This window comes from Rutilus rutilus (genome assembly GCF_951802725.1).
Source record: "Rutilus rutilus genome assembly, chromosome: 25".
Lineage (NCBI taxonomy): Eukaryota > Metazoa > Chordata > Actinopteri > Cypriniformes > Leuciscidae > Rutilus > Rutilus rutilus.
In genome coordinates, this window is record NC_140229.1 from 16,821,455 (window position 1) to 16,836,588 (window position 15,134).

Consider the following 15,134-nt stretch of genomic DNA (forward strand, 5'->3'; position numbering starts at 1 on the left):
ACTTCCGTTCACCCAATTTGATACCAATCTGTGAAAAAACATTAATAGTAAAATATTATTTAAATAAATAAAATGATTAACTTAAAGTTAATAAATACATTTCAGATAATATATATATATATATATATATATATATATATATATATATATTTATATTTATATATATATATATATATATATATATATATATATATATATATATATATATATACACATACATACATAAACACAAAGGATAATATAAACACTTTCACAGTTTTAGTTATATTATACATCCAAGTTTTAATTGGGGTTTTATGTGTAAATTATGTATAACTGCTTTTATATTTTCCATTGCTAAAGAATCAACATATTTTGGGGGTCCTTGGCATCAAAAAACCGAACCCTATCCACCTTATTTTTAATGTAATACCAGTTTCCAGTGCCATCCACTTCCATCTATTTTAACTGTAAAAAAACATCCCATTATGCTGCTTGATTTTGCAAACTGGTATTGTCTTATATTATTTCAATGCATTATTATATTCATAAAGACACTGGTTTGTACTTTGTAGCAAATTTTTTTACCATTTACTGAACTTTGTTAGGCTACTCTTCTAGTTATTTACCTATAGCAGCTAATGAGTTTAAAGTCTCAGACATTCACATAAAATAGCTTACTTCCACACTGCAAACTAAGGTGGAAAGTACTGTTTAAATACCATGATTTATGAAAGTGTTAATCAAATGGCAATGGCATAATATTCTCTTAAGTATCTTTTTTGGTAAGGGAAGTTGCTACTTTATAATCATGAATTGACTCTTTGCACATCTGAGGTTGTCACAATCAGCTGGGGATTGCTAAATGTGTCCAAAATTATGTCTACACATCACTTCCATGGGCTCAATCTTCTGCACTACTTCACATTTCGTTCAATTCTCTCTCTCTCTCTCTTAGAGGCGAAATGAACCTGATCTCTGGCATCTGGTCTTGTTAGATGGATGTAAGGCGCATGAGGAGAAGGTGTATGGGTGAGAACCAATAGAAACAGGTGAAACAGAGCCACGCACGTTGCTGAGATGTTGGCTGTTCCTGTGAGTGTATGTGAACCCTGAGGAAAGGGGGGGGCTGTGATTTAACTCAGGGTCTGGGACAGCCTGGATGGGCCCTATCCATCTTCCAAAGTAATTACGCATTGACGCTCCCCATTGGAGGGGGACGTCGGCCTCTCCATGGCTTTATAAATCACCACTCGCTACAAGTAGCAGGCCAGAGGGAGAGAGATGAGCGCTTTAACAGTAACATTGTGTTTTTAAACTTAAGGTGGAAAAAAAAAATATCAGCAGTCACTGACATGCAATATAGAACATGTCTTTTTTTGTTGCTTAGCCTTTTAGTTTATGGGTGTACAATAGAGATACATTGTAAAGGGAAGAGAAATTCAACTCACTGTACATGAGCATCACTCAGTGAACTGTAACGGTGTACTTTTCTGCCTTTAACATCACACTCCTGTCCTCAGGGGATGTTTGGACATTTTCTCAGCCATGTTGTCTTTCAACACAGTTACCACTAAACATAGCATGAGTCAAGTTCTCGGGCGTCCTGTCTGTCTCCGTCCCTCTCCAGACAGAGTGATTGGTGGCACTGGTCCCAGCTGGGCTGGCATATTGATTGGGGGTCGGGAGGCCGGCCCGGCCCGATTTGTTTCCCTCAGAGACAGGGCTGTCAGTCAGCCACGCTGTACGCCTGGTTTAATGGCAGTAGCTATGAGAGTGATTGAAGTACATGGGTGATCCCTCTGCTAACATGGTGATATGCTATCAGCCTTTTGGGACTTCAGCTATTCTGTCTTTCCCTTTCAAAATAATGGGTTGTGAGAGAGAGAGTGAAGAAAAGGATGGGGGAAAAAAAACACCTTTGGTAAAAGGCGGATTCTGGTCATGTAATCAAGAAATAGAGACATAATTCCTAGCAAAGATATTAGGGACTGAAAAGCCAAGAGTCTGTATAGACTTATTCTTTATAGTCAGAGTGAAAAGCCAAAAACTACATCACCTAATGCAGAGAAATATTTCCAATTTTAAGCCACACTGTTCATGAACTTCAAATGTGACCAGAAAAAAAATTAATGCTGTACTCTAAGTGATGACTTGTTGTGCAGCAATCAAATGCAATTTTGGCAGCAAGAGAAACTAGGCAGCTTCATTTAATTTCGGGAGCTGGCCCATCAACATGCCTGCTCTAAATCTGTCGCTGTCCAGCGAGGAAGAGGTGCTGAAACGTCTATGGCCATGCTGGCCAGCTTTGAGAGTTATGAAATCTTTTTTTTTTTCATGTTGTTTCAGTCACAAAACATTCTGCATTACTTGTATACAGCGGGCTATAATTTCCGCAACATTTAGATGCACCGACATAAAACATTGCTGTGAGTAGCAATTTTTCACTCGTCACTTAACCTTTCTTGCATTATACGATGGTCATTTTAATTATTCTTACACACGACTGAACAATGTTCAGGTACTAGACAATTACACATGGAATTTTAGCTGCCTGTTAAAAATAAACCCAAAGTCTACAAGGCACATTGACACTTTACTGAATACAAATTTATGGAGCCATTAGTTCTATAGCCCGACTTAAAGGTCAAACGAGAAGTAATGCAGTTAAATGTAAAATTCTTCAGCATCAACACCAGAGCATGTTCGAAAGCTCTTTTGTAGATTAAATTTCTCTAATCAGTTTAAACTGATCGTTTTAGCATATAATATAATCTGAGGGAATGCATAAATAATATTGCACAGCAAAGTTGAACACATGCTAAATAAATAAAATATCTGCTGGATTTGATTGTCAATGCTCGAGTTGATGATGAGCTCTCAGTCAGTTAACTGATCAATTGATGCATTCTGAGTATGAATGACTCAACCATGAAGATAATCAATAGCCTAGTTAGTATTTATTATGAATACAGGTTCATAATGCCACTATTCTCCACACAGGAGACATTAACGCCTGCTGCGTGATGACACCCATGATAAGAAGTAGTTGTTCAAGTTGATCTGGAAGTGAAATGCTACTATATTTTCGCACACCATCCAATGCACCTGTCATTACTGCCTGTTTTCTCACAAAAAAAAAATACAGTAGTTGCCAGAGCAGCTTGCGCTCACTCCATCTGTAGCATAAATGGAAAAGTGCAGGAGTTGTTTGCCAACATATTGAGAGTGACACAAAATAACAGCATTACAAAACTACAAAACGAAAACTGGCCTTAATTTTTTGCAAGCTTTTAATCCTCATAGAAAGGCGACAGCTGCACATAATACTCATGTTGATAGTGATACATAGAGAAACGAAGACAACTGAACTTGCTAAAGGATATATTTTGCATTTTTGGTGCCCATTACATCCTTAAAGTTCCACAGGATCTACACAAATAGAAATGGAGGATCTTAGTTCCATTTTTGCATGAGCCCAAACCTGAGTCCACAACAGACAGAGTTCCTCTTGCATGTAGGTCCATATTCCAAACTTCAAAAGTCTCTTAAATCTCTCGAAGCTTGGTGAGCACAGTCTGGGAGTCTTCGATCACTGAAGACGAGGGGTGAGGGGGAAACGGATCATGCTGCAGAGTGACTAAGACAATCAACATTCAGAATGAAGAGAGGAAGCGTGAAGAGGAATCTTGGGGAGGTTTCTTGATGTGATTACACTGGGCAGCACTCGACTATGTTTAACACTCAAGGGCGGGAGGGTCCACACTAAAACCCAAGATCAATACGCAATTTTGCAATCATCACCTCGTCCATAATTGGCTTGAAATGAACCTGCAGAATGTCAATATCAGTTCGAGAGTGTCACCGTTCACTTGAGTCTTCTTGTACCGGCGGATGAGTCATTAAACATACACCCTTGACAAACTCCTACTATTCAACATAATTTTTTGGTGCAGTTTCCACTCTAAAAACACACTGCAACAAAGCCAGATGCTCACCTTCAGGGCAACTTACTGTGCCTGAAATAGGACACATTTTACATTCTGTAATTAATTCCTAACGCTTTGATTTATGCCATTAGGGTAAGATAATGAAAGAAGGCAGTACACTTAAAGTGCACAGAAGCTTTACTAAACCCGAGAGCTTAACAGAACGGATTCTGACTAAATCAAGGAACACTGGGCGGAAAAGGACCGACCGTTTGTCTGCCTGTCCGTCTGTCTGATCTGGTCACTAGCGGGTTTGTTTGGAGTATTTCCACGACTAATGAACCTCCATCACTCCTCTAAAGCTGCAATGTAGCCCCAGCTGTGATTTGGGTTTCCAAACAAATGAATAATTAAATACAGTTTTCAGAACAGCAGGGAAAAACTGCATCAGTCTTTTTTTCCAAGTGACATGAATCTGTTTTCCCACCAAAATGTTCATTGAACATGTCATCAAAAAACAGTTATTCCCCGAAAACCACAGGCTGAACCGCCGACTTCACTTGTGTGTTTCTCCTTTTACTCTGGTCCTTTTTCTTCATTTTCTACATCTCCCAGTTCCTTTCAGATTCATGCTGCGCACTGAAGAGTGAGGGAGCGCCATGTTCTAGGCAACTTTAAAGCTCAGCACCCATCCTAAAAAAATATCTTACTGACGGATTACAGGTTCTTTCAGACCTGAGCAAAAACTCAAGATGAGTGGACACTCCGGCCTTTTCATTGCTATCCGAGATAGAACACAGATGTGGCATTTAGCATGTCTATCTGTGGATTCCAGACTTCTAAAGGACAGGGATTATTTGAGAGAGCTATAAAGTCAGACCAGAGCTTCTCTAACAAAATGCCTCTGCATCAGTCACGTAGGAAAGGCAGGAAAACCTGACTCAGCACTCTTCTGAAAGGTACGCGAGGTGCTCCCTTCTTGCAGGTACACACCTTTCCGCTCCAGGTAAAGTTATGAGAGGAGATTCCTGTAGCACGGAAGCTTTATTAATGCATTTACAGCTCAGAACAACGGCAGGACTCTGTCAGGCAACGGGCACCACATATCACGTGTGGAGGCTGAAATATAGATCTAGACGGGGGGAGGCTGTCAGGTTCAGCCGATGATTCATTGCTTGTGGCATTGCTGTCTACAGTGAGTGGATCTTACTGCACATGCTGGGACACAGATAATGGCACACAGATGTCTGAGCACATCAGGCCACACAATTCAACACAATCGCAACTTTAGAACAACACATCGGAGTTCAGACAGCGTGTACTGCGATCAGACATCGCTGCAGAAAATCAACCGTTGCTAACTCACAGGTCATGGCCGCTTTGAAAGATGTAAAAGAAGGGTTGTGCGACACTTCAAGGAGACCGATGGTTTATAACGCTCGCTTTGTGATGCATAAACATTCAGAAATGCTTATCTGGACAATTGCATGCTCAAATGCTGTGTCCTAGGACGAAGAGATAGGCTAAATGTTGAATAAAAACTGTATTTTAGCACAACTTCACTGACATTGCATTTACAAGACTAGGCAGAGGTCGGTCTTTTGTGGGAGATGAAAGCTTTCGAATAAATTCCGCATGGACACAGAATACTGTCTGACAAATACTGTTGTGCATGTGTGAATAAAAAAAAATAAATAAAAAAAACCCCTGCTGACCTTGGATGTTCCTTGGAGTGAAAAAAAGGGAAACATTGTTACCATTCATCATGAATTCGTAATATAATCATCACTCTTTTGCATAAGTGAATAAGTAAAATACTCTGAATCGAGAACCATCGTTCTGTTCTCAAAATTACAACTGTCCATCATGGACCGGACAGTAACACAAGACAACAAGGATGTTTCTGATTTATTCACAAACCCCCTTTTAAAGGGGCCAAGTCTAAAACCCATCTCTTTTAGCTTTGCCCAGTGCTCAGAGAATTTTAAAGTTTAATAAGGCTGCAGTGCATGTGAGTGCTTCCCAAGACGACATACACACACTAACGACAGTGTGCACAGAAGGGCACATGGAGGGGGTTACATCAAGCAAACACTGCACTTTTCTTCATTATTTACCTGTTCTGAGGCCTGGGCCAGCCTGAAACAAGCACTTCTCCATCCCTCTTACATCACAAATGCTCCAGCCCTGGGTCGAGTATATAGCATTCTATGTTGTTCCGCTCATTATAACGAAGACCTGACTTCAGGGCATTCCGGCTGTACTTCATCCATCTATCAACATACTGTAAGACTCATTCAGAATCAGGTTTGAAGTGGGCATTCAATTGAGTGCAGTATAAAGATGATTAAATGGAGGGATGAATAGAGCAAACAATGCAAGACCCTAAAAATCCAAGTTAAAGCAGAGGTTGTGCAACAAATGATCATTATCTGCCAATCTGACTGGAATGGTGTTTTTCGGTGACTAATATAACAAATGTTCCATTAGTCTTACCAAGTGCTTTGTTGTGGCTTCTTTGTATTCTGCTCTTGCAATGTAAAAAACACAATGGTCAGCTAATTAAATGTACAATATGATAACAAATATTGTATTGAATTACTTATAGAATTACACATTTTCCAGCAAAATCATCACTTACGTTCTCCTGGTCAGAGACACCAACTTTCATTTCTTTCCGGAAAGTTATTAGCTTATTTTATCTGTCAAAATGATTTTGGCATTTTGACTTCGCAAGATCGGACCCATCCCTAAATATTTGCTCTTGCCAGCCATAATTCCATGGATTTGTTGTCCTCTTTTGAGTGGGTCACCAACCAGAGGGTTTTGTCTTTTTATTTCATGTAAGGCAGTATGATGGATGTGCACAGTAGCTCACACGAAGGCTCAAGGCCGAATGCTCCACATAGACACATGCTCTGAAATCAACTACTAGTTTTTCCTCAATCCACGTGAGGGACTGCAGCAGAACTCCAGCAAAGAACGGAAAGCTTTGAGCAACACTCACCTCTGCTACATTATACAAGGACAGCAGACAGAACCACTAAACGATCTACACCAGGTTATATTAGACATCAGACCGATAAACCAGCACTTGGGCTGAGGAACAGGCATATCCTCAGCCTTCAGGAGAACAGAGGACTCCTTGTCTGTCCTGAATTCTGCCATTGACAGAGCACTGCCCAACCACCACAGCATATAAATGTGCCCCTCTATGTGAGCCATGGCTTTCTAATATACACCTCCATACCTATGTGTGCATGGGCGTCGTGAGAGTGCAGTTGGGTTAGGTGGGTTGTCTTTGCTCCATCCTATCTCACACTTACGTAAATGCCATTAAACATTTAACAGGCGATGGGAAGTCTGTGGGTTGCGGATGTTTGCCATCATTCAAGGCGCATTACCATTATCTATCAAGTGCAAAAATAAATCAATCCCCACGTTGCCACAGGGACGAGCGATGGATGCAATTAGAGGCGCAAATGGCCGGTAAAGGCCACGCGACAGAGTCGCGTCGAGATCATTTGATCTAGATCTGATGAACGCGTCGTTTTTCTTTGAAGCAGAGGAGACATGCCAGAATAAAATAGTAGCATATGCGGATATTGGCCAAATGTGTCAATCATAAAATCTCCATTTCTTATAAACAGGCCATGACAGTCGGTATTGCCTGACCAAAGCGCACCTATTCAACACTTCTAATTAACGTTAGATATCTCATTCGTGAGCGGTGCGCCAAACCGATACAGACGAGTTTCTTGCAAATGTCATGATGCAAATATACAAAAATGTAACATAATAGACAACAGAAATGTGCTTACCGCGATGAAAGGGTTGTTGTCGATGCGTCTCCGGTTCTTTCCCGGTGATAATTCGTACTTCAGTGCTGAAGCCGGTGTTTATGCCATCGGTATTTTTTTTCTGAGGTAATTCGTCATGAATGTGTCGCATGCTCTCGCACATCAATTTACCTTCTTCGCGCCAGTCAGTGTCCCCAAAACAATAAAAGAAAAATGGAAAGAAAGGAAAGAAGACATAAAAAGGAAGGAGCGTAGTGGAAAATTGATAAACGAAAAAAAGAAAGGGGAACAAACACCTCTTAACACCTCCTCCTCCTTTTTCTTTCTTTGTATCTGACAACACCCGTGTCTTCTGACAGCGAGGTTACCACATATTTTAGCACTATAAAGGAGGTAGGGAAATGATAAAATAAAACAATAACAGAAACAAATGCGTATAACGCATTAGCGGCTAACTCAGCGCTCTGTCGTCATGGCGACCCATTTCAGAGTCCGTTCGTGCATCAAAAGACACCAAATAATAAAAACCATCCGGTGGCACGACTTCTCATCTGCTCTCAGTCTGTCTCACTCACAAACGAGTCCTCTTCTTGTGTGAGCAAGTGGGCAAACAATTATGATTCTTTTTCGTTTCTCTCACAAGGATCTAATAATGACGATAATTATCATTATTCCCACTCGCGAACAATGAGGATGTATATGCCTCTCAGATATCCATTCCGCACTTCACGCACAGCTGTCAAGATTCGGGAGTCCTGAATCCCGATGTCCGTCTCTCTCTCTCTTTCTCTCTCTCCCTTACACACGCACAAGCTATGGCAAGCCGTTTAAACATTTAATCACCTAACTAGGCCTACTCTCGGGTAGTTTCAAATTAGTCTTCGAAGTAATCCAATATTGACAAAGTACCTTTTTTCAGTTTCTCTAGTAACTATTCATTGGGTACTAGGTCCACTTGTTCTTTTGCTATTAGTCACTATCCCAACCAGTGTTGAGGAAAGTTACTTTTAAAAGTAATGCATTACAATATTGCATTACTCCTTAGGCAAGGCAAGGCAAGGCAAGTTTATTTATATAGCACATTTCATACACAGTGGCAATTCAAAGTGCTTTACATAGAAGGAATTAAAATAATAAAAAGAATAAGAATAATTAAAACAGTTTATACAGATAAAAATAAAATACAGTACAGTTCAAACAGTCGGACGAACATTGGCACAGTGCTCATTCATTAAATGCATAGCTAAACAGATGTGTTTTGAGTCTGGATTTGAATGTGATTACTGTAGGAGCACATCTGATCTCTTCCGGAAGCTGGTTCCAGCTGCGGCTGGCATAATAGCTAAAAGCGGACTCGCCATGCTTAGAGTGAACCCTTGGTATTTCTAGCTGATATGATCCTAATGATCTGAGTGATCTGTTGGGTTTATATTCAGTGAGCATATCTGCAATGTATTGAGGTCCTAGGCCATTGAATGATTTATATACCTGTAATAATACTTTAAAATCAATCCTAAATCTAACTGGGAGCCAGTGTAAAGACCTGAGTACTGGTGTGATATGTTCATATTTTCTGGTTCTGCTCAGAATCCTGGCGGCAGCGTTCTGTATGAGCTGCAACTGTCTTATGGTCTTTTTGGGAAGGCCAGTGAGGAGTCCATTACAGTAATCCACCCTGCTGGTGATGAAAGCATGAACAAGTTTCTCTAAGTCTTGTCTGGAAACAAAGCATCTAATTCCTGCAATATTTTTCAGATGATAGTATGCTGATTTTGTTATCGCTTTGATATGACTACTGAAACTAAGGTCTGACTCTAGTGTCACACCAAGATTCCTGACTTGATGTTTAGTTGTTTGACCCCTAGAGTGAAGGTATGCATTCACCTTGAGAACTTCATCTTTGTTTCCAAACGCAATGACTTCAGTTTTGTCTTTGTTTAACTGAAGAAAGTTTTGACACATCCAACTGTTGACTTCATCAATGCATTGGCACAGGGAGTCAATGGGGCTGTAGTCGTTAGGCGATAGGGCTAAGTAAATCTGTGTGTCGTCTGCATAGCTGTGGTAAGAGATTTGGTTCTTTCTCATTATTTGGCTCATTGGGAGCATATACAGGTTGAACAGGAGTGGTGCAAGAATTGAGCCTTGAGGGACTCCGCATGTCATGGATGTCCACTCAGACTTATGGTCTCCTATACTCACATAATAACCTCTCCCATCTAAGTATGACCTGAACCATTTTAGAACTATCCCAGAAATCCCCACCCAGTTTTCCAGTCTGTCAAGAAGTATGTTATGATCGACAGTGTCAAATGCAGCACTGAGGTCGAGTAGCACCAGCACTGATAATTTGCCTGAATCCGTATTTAAGCGAATATCGTTTATTATCTTTATGAGCGCTGTCTCTGTGCTGTGGTGCGGTCGGAAACCAGATTGAAAATGGTCAAAGGATCCATTCAAGCTCAAGAATTTGTTCAGTTGATTGAAGACAACTTTTTCAATGATCTTGCCTATGAAAGGAAGATTTGAGATCGGTCTATAGTTGCTTAATATGGTCTTATCTAGATTGCTCTTTTTCAGGAGGGGCTTGACAACTGCAGTTTTCAGGGAGTTTGGAAAACTCCCAGAGAGAAGTGAGGCATTTACCACTTCTAGAAGATCTGCTTCTAAACTGTTTAACACACTTTTGAAAAACGATGTGGGAAGTGTGTCGAGAGCGCAGGTTGATGTTTTAAGGTGCTTAAAAACTCCTTAAAAACATAACTAATGCGTTACTTAGTTACTTTTTATGAAAAGTAAAAAGTACTTTTGCATTGCTTTTTCTCATCTGTGCTGTGCTTGTTTGTTTGTTTATTTATTTGTTTTTTGTTTTTTGCAAATGTAATGGCCCTTTCACACCAGTGAAATGAATAAAGCCTGTTTTATACTTCTGCGTCGAACTCACGCCGTAGCTACGCCGTAGGCTGTGTGTAGCGCGTGTACCCTTCGGCGTACCCTGACGTGCACCTCTCCAAAAATGTAACAACGCGTCAACTCTACGCGGACGCAAGCGCTGTGATTGGTCTGCTAGAACCCCTCCCTCGGGTTTCACATGCTCCCTCTGCAAGTGTAATTGCGCGTCAACGCGGACAACGACGCAGAAGTATAAATGAAAACCAACGCGTTGCCTACAGCGTAGAGGCTTCGGCGTAGGTCCGACGCAGAAGTATAAAACAGGCTTAAGCCTCAGGTTGGAAATTCAAATTCAAATTCAAATCAGGACAGTAGAGGGCGCAACTCAGACAAGAAAGTTTAGCACTCTTCAAAAACAAAACAAAAAAAACATAGAATATCTAAAGTCATTTTTGCTTATTAGGATGGTTGAATTGTATCATTGAAGGTCAGCAGCTAAGACATTGTTTTGTTTAATAAAATACATATATTTGTGTTTTTTTAGATATTTAATTTGCATAAAATTGGATATTCTGAGTTTGCATTTCACTGTTTTTATTCATTTTGAGGAATACTGAATCTGTTTTTGTGCAAGTGAGAGTAAATGCACGCTCACATTTAGTCTAGAACTACAATAACCACCCTGTTTACACAACGCCTCTGCACTTTCAATTTCTCTCAACATGCGGACAGGAGAGCTGTCAGTCAATAAATGGGAAAACAAAATAACTTGCATTACTTATTTGTAAAACTAACTCAGATACTTTGTAGTAAATTTAAAAGTAATGCAATACTTTACTAGTTACTTGTAAAAAGTAATCTGATTACTGTTACTCCCAACACTGATCCCAACTACTACTATAAACAAACAGCAAATTCATTAAATTAAATTGTATGGGTATTTGTGGTTATCAGTTCATTCTTAATTGCATGTATTTCAGCAGTCGTTGGTATTTATTCTTATTACTTTTTTATTCTACTAGTAACCAGTGTTGGGATCATTACTAAAAAAAAAACTTAATTTATTACTTATTAATCGATACTTTTTTCAAAAGTAATATTATTACTTTTCTTATTACTTCCTGGCAACAGTAATTTGCTACAATACGAGTTATATTTCTTTTCCGTTACAGCCCACAGAATTGGTAATTGACCTATCGGTAAGCCCCTCCCCTCGAACGCAGATGAGCCAATGACAGTAGAGAATCAGTTGCATGGGGACTGGAACTCGGACATCTTTAGGTTTCAGCGCCATAGAGAAACATTGCAAGATCCGATGCTCTCATCGTTTTGATGGTGTTTATGCTACAAAAATGGTAAAACGATGTGCCTGGGGTACTTGTAAAACTGATTCCAGGTATCTTGAGAGGATGGGCATGGGTATTCATGTTTTGAATCGGTTTCAAAAGTGTGATAAGATTTGCGCGAACGGACCAATTATCTGCGCAATACGACTGAAGCCTGCTTTATTTATAATATCAATGATGTGGGCGCACTAACCTGGTTCCTTTAGGATTTAACCCCAATCCCAATGAAGACGAAAACTTTCATTTTCTGGTTATCATACTCTTACAATTAAAGTTAGTGAGCCCATGCTAACGTACAAACCTAAATAGTTAACTGTTCTCACGTCATGAGAACTGGTTAAATGTAAATTAATTTAATCTTCAAGGCATATTTAATTCCCACTTGAATGCTCCTCTACGAGAGGTGTCCAAAATGTATCAAAAACATCTTGGGTTTTTGGGACAAGGTTTTCACACTGACAGCTGTCATTGTAAGACAGTTAGCAACTCTGTTTGTTTGTCCGAGATAGCAACAGTATCTAAAGGGGGGCGGGGCTTACCGATAGGTCAATTGACCCTTCGCAGGGAGTTTGATTGACAGGCGATCTGACCAATCATAATCCGCCATCCGCCATTTTTGTCCGACAAAGCACGTTCATTGATGTTTATTTGATGCTATAAATTAACTAGAAGGAAGAGATGATCGGTTCACGAGCAGCTTTAATGAGACTCTACAGCGAGACACATTAAAGAGCCACAAAACGGTATTATTGTTAAAATTTCTTAAAAAAAATTACCAAATTTGAAAGTTGAGACTTTGTTTCATATTAAAAGTAACGTGGTCTGTCCTGTCTGTTAGCGCGTTGTCAGTGCGTTGTCAGTGTCCTCTCTGCTCCGCGATGTATTTTTCACTGTGTGAGAGCATGGTGCGGCGTGAGAGCGGCGTGGCTTGTCGGACATAGCAACAGTAACTAAAAGGGGCAGGTCTTTGCGAACGGTCAATTGCGTATTTTCTCCTTAAAATTTTGACTTAGCATGTGTGTCACTTTGTGAATGTTTGGGGATATTTAAATTATTCAGTTAGTTAATTATTTCTAGACATGAAACATGAATCTAATAAACATACAAATATGACAGCATATGATTTGTATGTGTGGCAGGAAGGGCGTTTCTGTTTTCATCATTGAGATTGATGGCCATTTTAGCCTATCATTGGTGCCCTTGGGCTTTAAAACAGCAACGCATCTGCCATTCATCAGGCGTTACGTTTTGACTCGTTGCGTCATTAACGCGCTCCGTCGCTGCTGCTGGGAACCCGGATGCGATCACTTGAGGCGGTAAGATGAATGTGCTGCTAGTTGTTTTTAGCTCACGAAATGTATTCAGTTTAAGGAGTGCGTTCTTTTAATGTATCTTTTAGAGACACCGCTTTGCTTGGAGAGCGTGTGCTATTGTCTTCCGTGACATGAGATTGTTATTGTTTGCATGCATTGGATGCGTGTGCTGGATATGGACACTGGAAAAGGTAGGGAGAGTTTGATACCCTCGCTAATCGTGCTCTGTATAAAATGTGTGTTTTGATGTGTTAGTCTGTAGTTAAAAACGTGTTTTAATCCATATCCTCAGTTATAAAAACCTGAGTTTCCCTCCAGAGAAAGCTACGCTTAAATTGTCCTCGACGATCGGTATGTATATTCATTGTACGTGCATGCATTAAGTTAGAGAACTTATCTAGTAGAGTAACAGTCTATGTTGTTTATAGGGCCCTGGTTATAGACCCGTAAAGAGCTATAACTGCATTCCAGTCGGGGTGCTCCGTGTTCCTTCACGGCCGCAGTGCTGTCCTGTTTCGAACCTGTTTCGAACCTGTTTCAATCCTGTTCACAACAATCAACCGATTCAACTACAACTCGGAATTGCGGCTGATTGTTTATTTTGATTTGTTTTTTTCGTAGCTGGTTGCCTAACCGATATTAACTATCAGGACTCTCATCCATTTGATTCCTTTGTTTTCTTTTCACTTGTATTTGATTTTGTTTCTAAAGATTGAATTGTTTATTTTCTTATTATTTTCTGGAATAGTTTCTTTCTTTATCTTGCTTTATTTTCTGCCAAATTGTTCAACAAACTGAAGTTTTGTTCCTTTATTGATATCTTTGTATATTTGGCCGCCATTGACATTGAGGTTTAGCCAATTGTTTATTTATTATATCTGGTCTCTTTTGGGCATTAATAATCTTCCCAGCCATCAAGGTTATTTTCCATATTCGATTTATTTTCATAGCTGATCACATTCATATTGGTTTATTTTTCATATTTGTTTATTTTCATATTCTATTATTTTTCATATTTGATTTATTTATTGTATCTCTTGTGTGTTGTCAGGGCCTGAGCACCAGGGGCAGAGGATTCCTATTGGGTGATGGTATCTTCCTCACAGTGTGCAGTGTTTGGTATTTACACCTGTGTGAGTGCGTGTGTGAGTGTGTGCGCACAGTGAATTGCAGTGGTCCTGCATCTGCGGGTGGCTTGCTACGACCCTCTGCCTCTGCGCTTTTCGTTCCTGCCTTGACCGGGTCCTAACCCTATAAGGGTTGCCCAAATTTGAACAGTGCCTTATATCCTTTATGCTCTTTTTTAAAAAATTGTTAATAAAATATATTTTTGTATGATGACCTATGCCTCTGACTCTATTTGGTGATACGAACCTGTGTATGCCTTTAGTTGGGGCTTATTCTAATTCTTTGGGCAAATTTCCCAGAGTGGCGTAGTCGGTGTGCAAATGGTATCATCTTGTTAATTCTAATTCTTTGAGAAACCCCTCTTACTGCCCTCGTGTTACACGCCACATATGTGATTCAGGCTATTTTTATGAGAATAAAGGATGTTTACATTAGAAATTTAAAGCAGGTGTAGCTATTTGCTTATTCTAAAATGCTACAAAGAACATATTTCTGCCTCAGCATACATCATATCACCAAAAACCACATTAGATTGCAATCAGAAGTTATTACAAACACTTGATGGTGGTTTTGAGTAAAATCTAAGTATTGTCATGTCTAGCCTGATGCTAATTGTAGCTACAATTCACCTGTTACCCAGATATGATTATATTTCATGATGTTTGTTGTCAAAATAATTTACGGTCGTAAGAAAATGTTGAAAAAACATTAAATGATTACTTGCACAGTCAGTATTTGCTGCTTGGA

The 15,134-nt window shown here is 39.7% G+C and overlaps 1 long non-coding RNA gene across 1 annotated transcript; it reads left to right on the top strand.

The window, feature by feature from the left end:
* The first annotated feature begins 13,265 nt into the window (after positions 1 to 13,265).
* LOC311285565 lies at positions 13,266 to 14,600 on the top strand. The gene is made up of 2 exons (XR_014626378.1): positions 13,266 to 13,610; positions 13,688 to 14,600. It is a non-coding gene; the product is annotated as an uncharacterized lncRNA (long non-coding RNA).
* Positions 14,601 to 15,134: the final 534 nt, after the last annotated feature.